The 15565-nt window shown below is 36.8% G+C and overlaps 1 long non-coding RNA gene across 3 annotated transcripts in view; it reads right to left on the minus strand.

Annotated features, from left to right (window-relative positions):
* The window catches only part of LOC126758626 (uncharacterized), a 237543-nt gene that overhangs the window by 194207 nt on the left and 27771 nt on the right, over window positions 1–15565 (minus strand). For 2 of the 3 annotated variants that reach the window (XR_007666862.1, XR_007666861.1), the window contains exon 1: window positions 5896–6287. The exons of the other annotated variant lie outside the window; for it this stretch is intronic. This is a non-coding gene — a long non-coding RNA (uncharacterized LOC126758626). Of the gene's footprint in view, window positions 1–5895; window positions 6288–15565 lie in introns of those variants that run through there. 3 annotated transcript variants of the gene reach the window in all.

Here is a 15565-nt window from a genome sequence, read left to right on the forward strand (position 1 = left end):
ATTTAATAATTATTAACAAAAGTTGTTTCATTGAAGTGTCTCTACTCACTGAACTTCTCATCACATTAATATAATTGCTTTATATATAAACTTAAAATGACATTTTATATATGAAAAACTCCTCTCCACTTTTAAGGCTACTGAAAGGTATGTTGAACAAAGTTTTAAGTAAAATCTGATGTTTGCTTTTTTATTTGTATGGGTTACTTAACATTATTTTTAACACCGAACTACCAAAATTCGTTGGAAACTGATGAAGTGACGAAGATTAAATAATTTTTAAGTACTTACATACGTGCTTATGTACTTAATGAAATTTTCTTCCAGAAGTGGTTAAAATTATTCGTTATTCTCACTGTCTTTCTTATTATAGTTTTTATAAATTGTTTGAAAAAAAATGAAAAAAATATTATTCCTTCAGGCATCTTACAAACACTTAGTGAGTGAGACGAAAATGGAAAATTGAGCAGCTGTTGCTAAGTAATTGTTGTTGGAAATTCATTGTTCTCTTAAATGAGTTCAGTTTTTTTGGAGTTTTACTTTATTCGTAATTTTTATCATTTTGCGCTTTTCTTTCGGTTTTTTATTCTTTGTTAAAACTTAATGTTTTCGTCTAGCCGTTATAATTCATATATTCTGCCAAAGTTAGGTGCGAAGCATGAAACATGCGGAAACATTAATTTAAATTTCAGTATAATGCAACTGGTCCAAGATTCAGAAGCCCGAGTTGACGTTACTAGGTGCATAAATGCTAGGGTTATAAAGACAAGCAGAAGTTCGAAAAATTATGTACTATATACTTATACTTATGTACTATGGAAAATATAGATCTAATTATTACCTATTTGGTAAAGTCAGCCGAAGGGTGGTCCACATATTCAGACGGTAATCTAGTAACTTAACTCATATAACCCTTTTTATGGGAAGTGGATGTGGTTTTTATCCAATTTTACTCATTTTGCGGGGTTTGATAAGATACCGAAAGAGCCAGTAATCCAATTACGCCCATCTGCAGTAACAACCTCTCATTGCGTACAAAATTTCATCACGATATCTAAGCCTTTATGCATATTATCACATGCACAGATATACAGACGCACGATCAGAAAGATAATCACCCGGAATTCGACTCGTTGTCACCCTGTTAATTGATGTGTATATAACTCTATCATCTATCGCGATAAGATTACAAACAACTGCTAGGTGAACAAGGGACATGTACGAGAAGTATAAAAAAGAATACTAAACTACCGTAATCCTCATCTAAAGTTAAGTTCTTAAGGCAACAAAGCTAATGTTGATGTTCTTCGGGAGAAAATAGCCTAAAGTTATAAGCTTCCTAAATCAAGGCCTTCAGAAACACAATTATTCATACTATTTCATAAATCGAGATTATCAACGATCATTCTCTTAAAGAAGATATAATAAAACACAGGAAGAAAGCGCTCAATCTCTATATGGTTGTAAAAAAAGCTCGAGACAATAAAAACCCAGAAAAACCTTGGCTTAAGGGCTCTATGCTCCTGCGGTAAAAACTAAGACGATTTCCGTTCAGAAAACTCCTTTTCCATTATGAGTTTATAAGAACTTTCCACGTCTATCCAAAGGAATTTAGAAGCCAAAGTAAGCTCTCGGTGGATTAGTACATCCATATAAATGGGTTCCGAAAGCTTTGGATATTTTCATTAGCTCTTAAAATGGTTACTTCGAGAAAAAAATATTAACTCTAGTACAAAAGATACATACAAGATCTGAATAATTATATTCAGAAAGAATTTTTTGTTTTGTTTATCTCATTCCCCTCAACTTTGGTTCCTTGATATTTGTGTAAATCGCTGGTCAACTTGTAGAGCAAAGCTTTACCTCAATATTCTTAAGTGAAATGCTTTTAGCAAAAAAGCCCGCCCACTTCATCAGCAATTTAAAGTTGCCACTAAGCTTCCGATTTGTCTTCCACAGCGCCCAGAGCACAATTCAACTCCAGCTGATGAGGTTATTTGTTCACACTATCCTTCCGTTTGTGAGTTCTTCCGCTGCCAGCCACATCCTTTGGACAGACGTTGTCTAAGGAAAGTGAGAAATTAACAACAAAGCGGTCATTAAGTTCTTGCGCTGGCTTTTAACATTTTTCTCAAATTCATTTCGGTTTTCATTTCTCATTTTTCCTTTTGTTTTGAATGCCGCAGTAGTTTGCCTTTTGATTGAAACCCACTTCAGTACTCTTCTTCTTCTTCTATATTTTGCACTTCCTTTCGAGTATCTCAAGTTTCGCGCCTCTTAGGTGTCTGTTTGCCGCTGAGGAAAATAAATTATTTTGATAGCTTTATCCTCACTCCATTCCACGCTGGAATTTTACGTATACCGTTCCTTCGCAGCAGCGCCAAACACTTAGTAGTCTCTTTCACTCACTTTGCGCTTTTGCTCGTTTTTGTGCTGCAATTCATGATTAATTGCAAAGAAATTATGAATTAATGATGCCCGCTTAAGTTGGGCGGTAAGCGAGGGCGTATACGCGATTTGCACGGCTGGCGCTGCCGCTGCCGAGAGCACTTGTGCCAACTGTTTATGCTTCATTTGTGGTGAACAAAAGGCGTCCGAGGCAGTGATTAAATCTAAATTTAGCTCATTTACTTTGAAGAAAGTGCACAGCGTAAGTAAATAAGTAGGCAAAGTGTGCAGAGCAAATGGGTTAAACGACGAAAAGATTGGAAGCAAAAGAGAGGGGCGTTAATGAGCTGGCCAATGTAAATAGTAGGCTCATATTTTAACAATTTTCTTGCAGCTTGATTTAAGTTAAAAACAATTACTTTACTTTTAGCCCTTAAAAAAATACCTAGGTGAAAAAGCTTTCGTTAGTCTTAAAGCCGAAATTACAAAAAAATGTTGTTGGCTATATTGTGAACTTGCATTCCTCATGAGGTTCTTTTCTCCCTGCCCAAGGACGTTTTCCTCTAGTACAACCCCCCAAAACGAATTCAGGAAAAATAATAAATGTTAGTCTTCAAAATGGTGCTCTTTTTAATTTCGGTTCATTCATTTAATTATTCTGCCCAGGGTTGTGTGCTAGGTTTGGGACCTTCACGTAAAAATACATCTCACCGAAAAGGACACAATAGCCTCGGATGAGAGACCCTCCTTTTGATGACGACCCCTGCAAACGTGTTAAGGTTTATGATTTAAGTGCATGCACCTGGAATGTCCGGTCCCGTAGTTGGGACGGTGCCGCTGCCCAGCTGGTTGATGTCCTCGTACGAGTAAGGCTGACATTACCGCCGTCCAAGAAGTGCGATAGACGGGACAAGGACTGAGACGAATAGGTCTTTGTGGCATTTACTACAGTGACCATATAAAGAAGGGCAAACTCAGTGTAACATTCGTGGTGGAAGAGACTCCGTCACTGAATCCTGCCATTCACATATCGCTGATTGAAAAGAACAACGATATGACCAACAGTGTCTTGTATGGACACTCGGAACACACCTATGAGAGATTCCTTTCCACGATGTCAAAATTGTGCTTAGGGACTTTATCGCCAGGGTGGGCAAAGAAGGCGTCTTTGGCACAACGATCGGTAAATTCGGGGTCATGATGAAACAACCTCATGGGATGAGGCTGACCGACTTCGACTGGTTCGGAAATATGGTACCTATAAATGGTACTGTGTAAATTCATCAAACTACCTGGCTGACTACGGAGCGAAAAGCCACCAACCAGGTCGGTCATATTGTGATTTTCGAGAGAAATGTTCTGCGGAGGATTTATGGTCGTTCGAATGGATGATAATACTCGAGCTCTGAAAGTATTCGACGCAGTAAACGCCGGGGGAAGCAGAGGAAGAGGAAGACCTCTATTCTGTTGAAAGGTCCAGGTGGAGAAGGACCTGTCTACGCTTGGAATCTCCCATTGGCGCCAGACAGCAAAAAAGAAGAACGACTGAAGCGTAAGGAAATGTCAGGGATGTAAAGTATAAATATAAATCATCAGCATGACGAGCTGAACCGATTAGGCATGCCCGTCCCTCAGTTTTCGAGATATCGGTCTAAAATATTGCAAACGTCCTATTTTACCGAAGAAGCTGCTTACTTGTCGAAACCCCCCATTTCAGACCACTTTAGCTGCTAAGAGCTTGTATGGAAAAATTTTTCATTTGACGAGGTATCTTACTGGACACAGATTATTGCCTAAGGCATTGGTGTAATCACCGAAAAAAATGTTCAGATCGGATCGCTATAGGGTATAGCTGTCATACAAAGTAATTGTTCAAAATTGTGACCGTTTATGAACCTACCTAATCGGATGGTGATTTCTTTGATTACAACTCCAAAGTGTCGGGCTTTCCGAAGATCTTATCGTGGAAAATAATGATGTCATATTCAATGCAATGCAGCCTTCGTCTTCAGGGTTCAATCGTTTGCCTATATATAAACTTATTTTATACTAAGACAGCATCAGCAGCAGACAGTGGAGAGCTTCTTTGCTTTCTTTCATTATAGAAAGGCTTTTGGGAGTAATTTATCAATAGTTGTTCAACGCAATTCACTTTCTATCGGCTTGACTACATTCGAAAAGATTTCAATTAAGAACCCGAGCTGAACTAAATTTCTCTGCAGTGCAATAAATTATGTTAATACTTTTAATTATTTTAAGTAGTTATAAATCCCTTTGCAGCATTATTTATATATTACAAAAATAAAATGATACCGAACCATATAGTTTTGCAATATTTACTAAATTCATTACATCCATTATATTTGCAAATCCTCTCCATTTACTGCCATAACTGCCCAACATTTTAGTAATTGCTTTACTCCATTGTAAAGCTGCTGTGATTGTGATGCATCATTCGAGACCACCAGCTTGCCACAAGCAATCTCAGCAGAAATCAACGTAACCAGTAACTACCAGCAAACAACAACAACAACAAAAGCACACAATGGACTACAACTGTGGAGAACAACAGCAGAGAGCAAGAAACAAAAGCAAAGCAACTATAATGGAGAACGCTTAGCAAAACTGTTGCAACTTGTCTACAGGCCCTCAAGTGCCCTGGTGCATGCACAGACTGCCCACACGTAGTCAACACCTTCGCATAACTGCTCATATACCCGATTGTATGTATTTATATATGTATGTGTGTATACATATTTCTCGGGCGTTACGTTTATTATTATATTTCAGCTGCCACGTTGTTTGTTTGTCTATGGGACTTTTGCACATTTCAGTAAATTTATTGCAGGTAATTACTTTCAATTGCTATCTGCTGCAGAGAATCTTCAAATTTTAAAAAATACTAAAATACTTGTATGTACTTGAGAATATATAATACGATTTTATAGGAGTAACTCCAAAGCCACCCAAAGTCAGCTTAAGTAAGAGAAGATAGAAAGAAGTGGAAAGCCAGTAAGTACACGTATTAATTACTGCTGAAGGCCACTCAATTCTCCACAAAAATATATTTTTCTTACTTTTTATTTGGTTTGTGTTTACAGAAAGCTCGTGGGCGAAATCGATTAACTCGGAAGAGCACTCATCCGCAAGAGTCTTTGGTAAAAAGGTGATCGATTATTGCTGCACTTGAAGACTTGATTACTATATTATGGTTATTATTTCTGTTTTTGTGTTCTTAATTGTAAAATAATTAAAATTTGCGATAACAGATTCGGATATCCTGTTGCCTACAACTGGAAAGTGAAAGTCCAATTAAATGCAACAACACGTTAGGTCACCGAGTCTTGTCATAAATTATACCACAAAGTTTACAATGCATACTGCGAGGGCAAATTCGCAGAAAAAATATCGTTTTTATACTCTTACAACATGTTGCTGCAGCATATAATTTTCGTTACATTATAATTTAAGAAGGTTTGGCAATAACTCAACATGTAAATGGCTCACCTTTACATTTGTCGTTCCTTATAGTCAACAGCATCTTCCCGGTAATCCTTTTTCGTATGATTTCCTTGCACTAATATTGTTTTTATATCACAACACATTTCTTAACACGCGCACAAACAAAACGCTGATGCAACTTTCAATATTAATTTAATAAATTTCCAAGCACTTTTACACACTTTACACTTTCCTTTCACTTTTTTATACGAAAGTTGCTTTTCACATTTGAACAAACCTCTCAATTCAATTTAAATTTTTTCCACATTGTGTATTCAAATGTTTCCATAAATTCACAGCAATTATTTGCACAAATTTTTATTTTAAATCGCACTGAAATCGTTTATTTCTTTAATTTATTAATGACTTTGCAATTTTGTCTAACTCTGTTACGCACTTTTTTCTCTATGAAGCTTGTTTGTACCTGCACAACACAAGTAACGGCGCACACTCAGTGCATTTGCATGCATTGCCTACGGTTGCGCTGAGAATCATTCTCCTGCTCTCATTTATTTTATTGCCTTTGATTTTAAACAGTTGTACTTTTTGTTTTTTTTTTCATGCTTGTGCCAAAGAAAAATGCTGGAAATTCAATTTACTTGACTTTGTTATTTTAACAAAGAGAGCATTTGCTTAAAGAGCAAGCAAACATATTTTATTACTTCGTTGTTTATTAATTAAGCGTAATGTTTAAGAGATGACTTTGTTTGCGAATTTCGAACGTATGTACATACATACATATGTATTTTGTGGTTGCCAAAATAATTGAAATTTATTGTCGTCATATAATTGTGATATGTGAAAAGCGTTTATAGTTATTATTTGTACATATGAATGTGTTAACAATTAAGGAAGAAGTAAGTTCGGGTGCAACCGAACATTTTATACTCTTACAACTTACAGTAATCAAAGCCAGGAAATACCTTAAGATGTAAAACATCAACCAAAGAATCGGAATCTAAGCAATTTTGTATATACTTACATACATACATATGCTATAACCGGGGCGGATGCAGAAATAGTTTTTGGGGGGGAAATAAACATTTCCTTGAAATATGAAGATTATTATGTTAAATATAGTAGTCTTTATACAGTTTAATGTAATTGTGGAAAATTTTCAAATCGACTTTCTAATATTAAATCCTCCTAAATTAAAAAAAAAAACACATCATACTACTATGATCAAATTGAAAGGTGAATTTTGTCCATTCCATCTCCTTCAAAGTATTAAGCCAATTATGCCAACGAATTTTCCATTCATCATAGCAAAAAAAAAATCCTCCGTCATAACGGCCATCAATCAGAGCCTTCTTCGGTTCAGCTTTTATATCCTCAATTGAGTCAAAACGGTATCCTTGGAGTGTTCATGTGAATTTGCTGAATAGCCAGAAGATACATGCTGCTAATAGCGGGATTCTGTAACCAGTCTCTAGTCTCTATTTGAGACATTTTGAGGTAAAATCTCAATTTGTGACTAGTTACTATTCACTAAACAGTCTCTAGCGTTAGTCTCAAAATATTGACTCAAACTTGAGACCTGGTAATTATCAGGTCACAAAACCAAAAAGAACTCTTGTCTGCCATTTTGAATATACTGAATAGAGATCATCACAGATATTAATCGATTGTTGTTATTTTCTATTTTGTAAGCAACTCAAACACGAAAAGGTTAAAAATAAATCAATTTTACATAAATTTCGGAAATATTATGAAACAAAGTCAACATATATTTTTACTTTTATTGATAATTATGTTTTTTGACTATGTTATAGAAAATTTAATATTTGTTATCGACATATTTATTTTCATTCAAGTTTAAAAACATCTCTGAATAATGAATTGTAATAGATTTTGTGACTGTCACTTACAGAATAGCAAAATCGTCTCAAGTCTCAAAAATTGTCTCTAACTCAAAATCTCAAATTTAGAGACTTGAGACAGTATCACAGTACAGAATCGCACGGTAAATCAAGCGAATGCGGTGGTTGCGACGCGATATTAGTTGAAAATGTGGCGAAATGATCGCGAATAACCAATGCAGTATGAGATGGTACATTATCGCACTTCTTTGTTCAAAAGTTCAGACATAGTAAAAATCGAAGAATCCACTTTTAGAGCCTCCCAAAACGTTGCGTATCTCAAATACTAATGAATATTTTGACGTGAAATTTAGCATAGATATCACTAACAGTACTACAAACTTACGGAAAAAAAATTTACCGATTCGAAAAATACGCGAAGTATAAATTATAATTTCACCTTTCAATTTGATCACAGTAGTAGATCGTCGACGTGCGAGAGGCATACTTAAATGCATTGTATAATACTGTAGTTAGTTCGTGTATTGAATAGAAAAACTTCACAAAACAAAACAATGTGGGACTTCAATGTCATGATGCGTGTGCAGCAACGCCAAGCCGATTAATCTATCTTGAAGCATGTTCGTCCTTAGCTACGTTTTCATACGGCGAAGTGTCGAAAAAGAGCGTTCGGAGCTCGCATTCGTCACAGGAGGTGTGCAGAATATGCAAGTAAAACTATGAACTATGGGGTATAGGTCTACATCGCAGTTCTTCAACGTTTCCAATGCAGTAGTCGGCAACTTGTTTTCTTTTGACTTTTTTTTTTTTTTACTTTTGCCAGTGTCATTATCATTGTCGTTATCCAAAAGGCTTTTGTATCTATCAGGCAGTCAATAATATTTTTCTTTTCTTTGGTTTTCAAAGCAAATACTTCTGGTAGCAGCAAACTCAGTTGAAAAGCATCCAATACTTATCGAGAAAAGCGCGTCTTCAGCGATTGTATCCAACAGAGAAATATACACTGAGACCTTGTTGTATTCTTCGCAAATTCTCACGCAGAAATTTTCGCGTTTTGTTTGTCGGCCGCAAATTCTTGGTGTTTTTTCGTCAACTTTCAGTTCTGCCGCTATTTTTGGATCAAAAATGTTTTTCACGTTACGAGAGCAGCGTATCTATCATATTTGATGTCTTTGCCAGATCGATCGATTATTTCTGAAGAATCACGCGTGCATGACTTAGACTTAGAATATCACCTAGGCAAAAAATCCCACCCGTAAATTGAAATTTACACACGGCTGCGATGAGTAGCGTTGCTTTTCCCGTTTCCTTATTTTCTCAGTTAAGTTACTAATTTTTCTTTGTTGGAAAGCTTGGAGGATAAACCGCAGAGAATATATCAATCGAACATATCACAGATGCAGCGTCTATTTCAAGTTGTCTATCAATTTCTCCCATTTCCTCCCTCCGAAGCCACCACTGTTACACCACTGACCGACATATTCGGCATAAAGTTTGTTAGAAAAACAAAAACGAAACGTACCGACCCGATTTTATGTATTAAATGTTATCATGCCACATACTAAAAAAAAATGTTGCCTGAGTTTTATTAAGATACCTCACATACAATCACCAATAATATGGAGCAAAATCAGCCGCAGGTTCGAAAATCCCGAATTAGTTATAGGGGTCGTAGGTCAATTTTATGTACTGTATGTATGTAAAGATGTACTGTTATGAGTAAAAAACTCTCTGCAACTTTCGTTGAGATTCCTCAAATATTGGCCTATATATCTACCGTAAAGTCGCCTGAAAGATTCAACCCATTTTTGATATACAGAGAAACTTTTACCAGGAAAGGATTCCCTCTAATTTACACTTGTATATCCCATACATTGGCCGATATATAGCTGTAATTTTCATGAGAATCTGTGGATCTGTGGATCTGTAGATTATATTCAAATAAATATCAGATATTATATAGCTGATATAGCTTAACTCTATACCAACCACCGACTGTCGAGCTCGACTCGAACAACTCTATAAACAACGTTTTCTCTCAACATCAAACTTGTAATTACATACGTATACATAGACAGATAAATATCAATATAACCATTGTTTTATAAAACATCCTGTCCACGGCACTTCAATTGATTTATATGCCAATAAACTCTCCACAAGCCACTCAAAATCTTTGCTCAAATATTGCCCTCATAAATTTGAGATACTCAAAAAGCAATGCACTCGCAACAAATAGCTCAGCGGCTAATTTATGCTTTAATGAAGCCAATTTATGCCACACACAACTCAAATTGTTGCCATTCCAAACGCCCTCATGTTGCAACAAGCACTTCGCCACAGTCACAATTCATGCTGAGCCGTTTCCGAAATGTGGTGAGGGCGATCATAAAACTTTCAGCTGGTTAAACAAATATTAGTTAAGTGCAGCAGATATAACGGTGAATGTGATATATTTTCTTAAATAGCTTCATTGATGCCATAATCGCCATCAATGCGACACTTATCGCTGATGGCATAGTCGCTGCCGTTGCTCGCTGCCATGTCGCATTAAGCTAGGAAAGGCCAAATACAACAAAAATGTAATCGGCTTAAAACAGACGCGGCAGCAATGCTGGATGGATGACAGACACGCACTAACGCACACATAGGCATACTCGCATAAATACATATTGGCTGTTGCATGTGGTGAATACTATGAAATATACATTTGTTGCCAGTGCTGAATGCTGAATTACACAAAAGCCACCACAAAACATTTAAAAAGCCAAAACACCCCGCGACGCACAAAGCTGTCAATGCGAATATTTCGAAAACCTTTGCTGGATGCGAAAATGGGCAGAAATGACAGCTGTTGGCGAGAGTAGTTGGTGGCTGAAACGTTGTTGTGGAATGTTGTTGTTTTCGCACAAATTGTTGTTATATCTAAAAAAAAATTGTTGTTGTCGTTGCTGATTTTTCTGTTGTTGTAGTTATACTAACTAAGGTGGTTGTTTTTGTTGTAGTTGTTGTATCTAAAAATAGTGTTGTTCTTGTCGTTGCTGGTGATGTCTTTATTGTTGTAGTTATACTAACAAAACTTGTTTTTCTGTTGTAATTTTTGTTGCTGATGTTTTTGTTGTTGTTGTTATAATACCAAAACAAAAATGTTGTTGTTGTCGTTGCTACTAATGTTTTTGTTGTTGTAGTTATACTAAAACCGAAAACCGTTGTTATTGTTGTAATTTGTTCTTGTTTTTGTTGTTTTAGTTATAACAGCAAACACTTTGATATTGTTACTATTGTTATTTCCGCTGTTGTTGTTGTTGTTATTGTGTCCAACTGTCGGCGACAAACCGTGCAGTAAAAAATTGGCAACACATTAAAGGACGCAGTCGACCACATCAACGCAAGCAACGTGCAACATTGTGTGTGTGTGCCAAAGGTTTGCCACAACACTGCACAGATATGCGCCCACTTCATGTGCAGATGTGTGGCTGCTGTAAACAAGCGTCAACATATGTTGCAACAACATGTGGCACAGCGCGTCCACACAATCGCCAGCAACACAAACGCAGTGGCTGACTAGTTGACGAATTGAAAGGTTGTATGAGTGATCGAAAGGATGAGCCTTACATACACCAACAACTACACAACGTTGTATGCGTGCGTGCAACAGTTGGTGGCAAGTGAGGCAGCAAGTCGCGCGGCGTTTTAAAATGTAAAACACGTCTAATCCTTTGAAAGCACAGCAATGAAAGTCAGAGTGAAAGTGAAATGTGGCGCTGGATTGTGGCAAGCAGTGCGAGAGGGAGCGGCGGAGTGGTGTGGCAAGCAGGGGAAAGTCGGAAAGTCTGTCGGGCGGCTAATAGTGAGATAAAATGCGCACATACAAATGTAACAGTGTAACATACATATGTATGTAAGCAAAAAGCGGATTTTGCATACAACAACAAAAACAATAAGCACAACACCAACAACAACAACGATCACCTATTAAAGTCAACGAGCAAACAAGCACAACGGTAGCCGCCGACATGTGGCAGGCTTTAAAAGCTTAACGAAAACAAAAACCAACAATAACAACAACAACAATAATGTCAGCAATAAAACACACCACAATATTCCGGCGAAAATACTAAAATACCTAAAATGGTTGCGGCTCTTAGTGCCAATGGTTTTGTGTAAATTATTTATGCACAAAGCTAAAAAGCGATGTGTGCGCGTGTATGTGTTTGGGTGTGTGTGTGTGAGTGCGCACAAAGGATCAGAGGTAAAAATGGTTTGCAGCGGAAGCTCTAAATGCGCCTCGACCTGCATATTAGCATTACCAACACACACACACAATCACACAAACACAGAAGCATGCTAGCCGAGCATATGTGCCATTAAGGCCCCGTTGCCCTTCACACGCATTGTAAATTGGCATTATTGCGTAAGTGTTTGTGGGCAAATAGACTCATTTGCCATTATGGCATAGACAAAAGGACAATTTCAAAGCGAATTGCCGGGTGAGCCCCTCTCAACGGCAACAGCAGCTCCAAAAGTAAATAGCTTTATTTGCATAAGTCCATTTATGTGTGTGTGTGTATGTGTGTATGTGTGCTGTGTGTGCTTTTGCATTCACAAGTATGTGTTGGGTAATTTAAAATTACAAAGGCGCAGTCGAAGTGACCAAAGGAAATATCCGAGAGCCAGGATTATCGTTTTTATAATTAAAAAGCAACAGACGAGACATAAAGAGCGAGTTTAAGTGGCAAATGCGCTCACTAACTTACTCAGAAGTATGTGTCATGACAAACTTTTACGATACTTAAAAGAAAAGCTTGTTCTTCAATAAAATAAAGTACCATAAAATTATCAGGAATATTTACAGCGGGCATATTTATCGAGTCTACTATTTCAAATAGGAACCATTAAATATGATCAATTTTACAACAACAAAAATACATAATTTTACGTTTTTAATAAAAATCATTATCAATTCCCGTAATAAAGCCTTCTTACAAGTATTACAACGATTATTACATACATATTTCTTTACACTTGTAAGTCTCGGCTGAGACGGATAGTAAAAGCTCTATACAAAATATGCGCTCCTCATTATCTGATAAATATTATAATTCGACACGGGCGAGAGCACTCAGCGCTACACTATCTCCAGTGGAGTACCGCAAGGTTGGGTTTTGGGTCCAATACTATGCAACCGGATGTACGAAAGGGTGCTAAGAATACCACAACCAAAAAATGTGAAAACAATCGCATATGCGGATGACCTCATAGTGGTAGCAGTGGCTAAACATCTGGATGACCTCCGGATCAAATGCATTAAAGGCTTGCACTGATTGTTTGCTAGCATGAGTCTAGAGCTGACTGAGCAGAATACAGAAATCTTTCTTGTAAGCTCTAGGAAAAATGAAGAAAAGATATCGCTCACCATAGGAGAATGTGAGATTACTTCACTGCCACAGTTGAAGTACCTTGGGGTAATAGTGAACTCAAGATTCAAATTCAAGAAGCACGTGAAAAGTACGACATGTAAAACAAGTAAAATAAAAAAATTATGTTTTATCTAGAATGACGGCAAACAAAGGCTGTGGACGCGTGATAAGTGCTTTCCGAACCATAACAAATAACGCTGCTGAGGTATTAGTCAGTATGGCGCCGATTGACATCCAGGGAGAAGAATTCGCGCGAATATATAACTTATTATAGACGTCTACCGCAGCAAAAAAAGAGGAGAGAATCAAAAGCATCGCAATGTGGCAGCAACGGTGGCAAACTTTGTCTGAAGGACGGTGAAGCCACAGACTGATTTCGGACATACATTCGTGCATAGATAGACAACATGAGGACTTAGATTTCCATCTGACCCAAATACTCAGTGATCATAGGTACTTTGGAAGCTACCTATACAAGTTAAGAGTGCAAAGATGACTCTGATGCCCTCGGTTTTCAAGTATAAGGAAAAGCTAAAAACCACACTTTGAAGTAGTCTCACTGTGAAAAATTTGACTGCATTTATGTGCAATTTCTCTGTAAAATGGAAAGCTGTCACAAGATTAAGACATCTACAACAAGGCGTCAGTCAGTCCGTACAATAGAAAACACTGAAAGGTCTTCTTCTCTCTAATGAAGTAATACTTTTTCTAGTGGTCTCGTGGGAGAGACATAAGATGGGAGTAGGTTAGGTTTAGCTTTCGATGCTTCCTCCTACTATTAAAAAAGAACAAAAAAAATATTTCCTTACACTGGCTATAAGCTTCTGCTGAGGCGGCCTTAATTATGTGAATTTTGGCGGGCCATTCGCTAGATTGTTGGACAGTTACCTCTCGTCACCATTAATAATGTGTTTGATAAATGCATTTTCGTTGTCAAACATCTCTGTTGTTTTTGAACAAGATTCAGATCATTTGCTACCATGTCTAGAACACTGCAATACAAAACATTAATCAGGAATGGATGGACGACTTCATAACACGACGATTTTAATGATTCACAACCTTCAGTGAACACTTTGTGCCGCTCAAATGTTTGTATTATTGCACAGGACAAATACTTTAGACACCTCCCACAACAGTGTATAATCGGAGAATAACCTCAACATTTCCCAATATAACAGATTTGGTAAAAACTATTAAAAACAAGTAAGGAAGGGCTAAGTTCGGGTGTCACCGAACATTTTATACTCTCACATGATAAAGTGATAATCGAGATTTCATTATCCGTCATTTACATATTTTTCAAATACCGTATTTGTGTAAAGTTTTATTTCGCTATCATCATTGGTTCCTAATGTACATATTGTACAGAGAAGTCATCAGATGAAATTCAAAATAGCGTTATATTGGAAGAAGGCGTGGTTGTGAACCGATTTCACCCATATCGAAGATACCTACATGTCATCATAGCTGTTACGATAAATATTATATATCGGTCAATTTTGGTATACATTGCAAAATCGGAAAAGAATAGTTCCTGAGATAATATGCCTTTATTTTCAACATAACCTTTGTATAGGAGGTGGGCGTGGTTATTATCAGATTTCTTTCATTTTTGAACTGTATATCGAGAAATGCCTGATTTGGAAACGACTCTAAATGGCTGACAACCATCATTTATTACGTTTCAGATATGTACAAAAACTTAGTAGGGGGCACCGAAGCCAAATACGCCGACAGGTTTTCTGATAGTAACTATATGTTCAGTTTGTAAATTACATCCAAATATGCCCCTCCCTAATGCGATCCTTTGTGCCAAATTTCACTTTAATATCTTTATTTATGGCTTAGTTATGACACTTAATAGGTTTTCCAAACAAGCATTTTCCGATCCATTTTATGACAGTGGCATGTTATAGTGGTCCGATATTGCAGCTCCGACAGATGAGCAGCTTCTTGCAGGGAAAATGACGTTTGCAAAATTTCAAAACGATATCTTAAAAACTGTGGGACTAGTTCGTATATATACAGACAGACAGACAGACGGGCATCCGGATTTCAACTCTCCTCGACACCCTGATCACTTTAGTATATATAACCCTATATCTGACTCTTTTAGTTTTAGGACTTACAAACAACCGTTATGTGAAAAAAACTATAATACCCTTTGTTCGAGTATATAACAATTGCTAAAAAAGGCTCTAAATTCGGGCCTCTAGACTAACTAGTATACTGTCTTCAAACTTGATCCACTTTCCAACTATCAATTTAAGGGTTCTATTATTCTTGAACCGTCATAATTTAGACATATTTGTGTTAAGTGTCACGAAACCTTGCAGAATATATTAAAATAAAGCTGCGGTCATTTTTTTGATGTTTAGCAAGTCCTAAATCACGTAAACGAAAAAAACTACAATACATTATATTATTAATAAA

This window comes from Bactrocera neohumeralis, chromosome 5 (genome assembly GCF_024586455.1).
Source record: "Bactrocera neohumeralis isolate Rockhampton chromosome 5, APGP_CSIRO_Bneo_wtdbg2-racon-allhic-juicebox.fasta_v2, whole genome shotgun sequence".
In the NCBI taxonomy this organism is placed as follows: Eukaryota; Metazoa; Arthropoda; class Insecta; order Diptera; family Tephritidae; genus Bactrocera; species Bactrocera neohumeralis.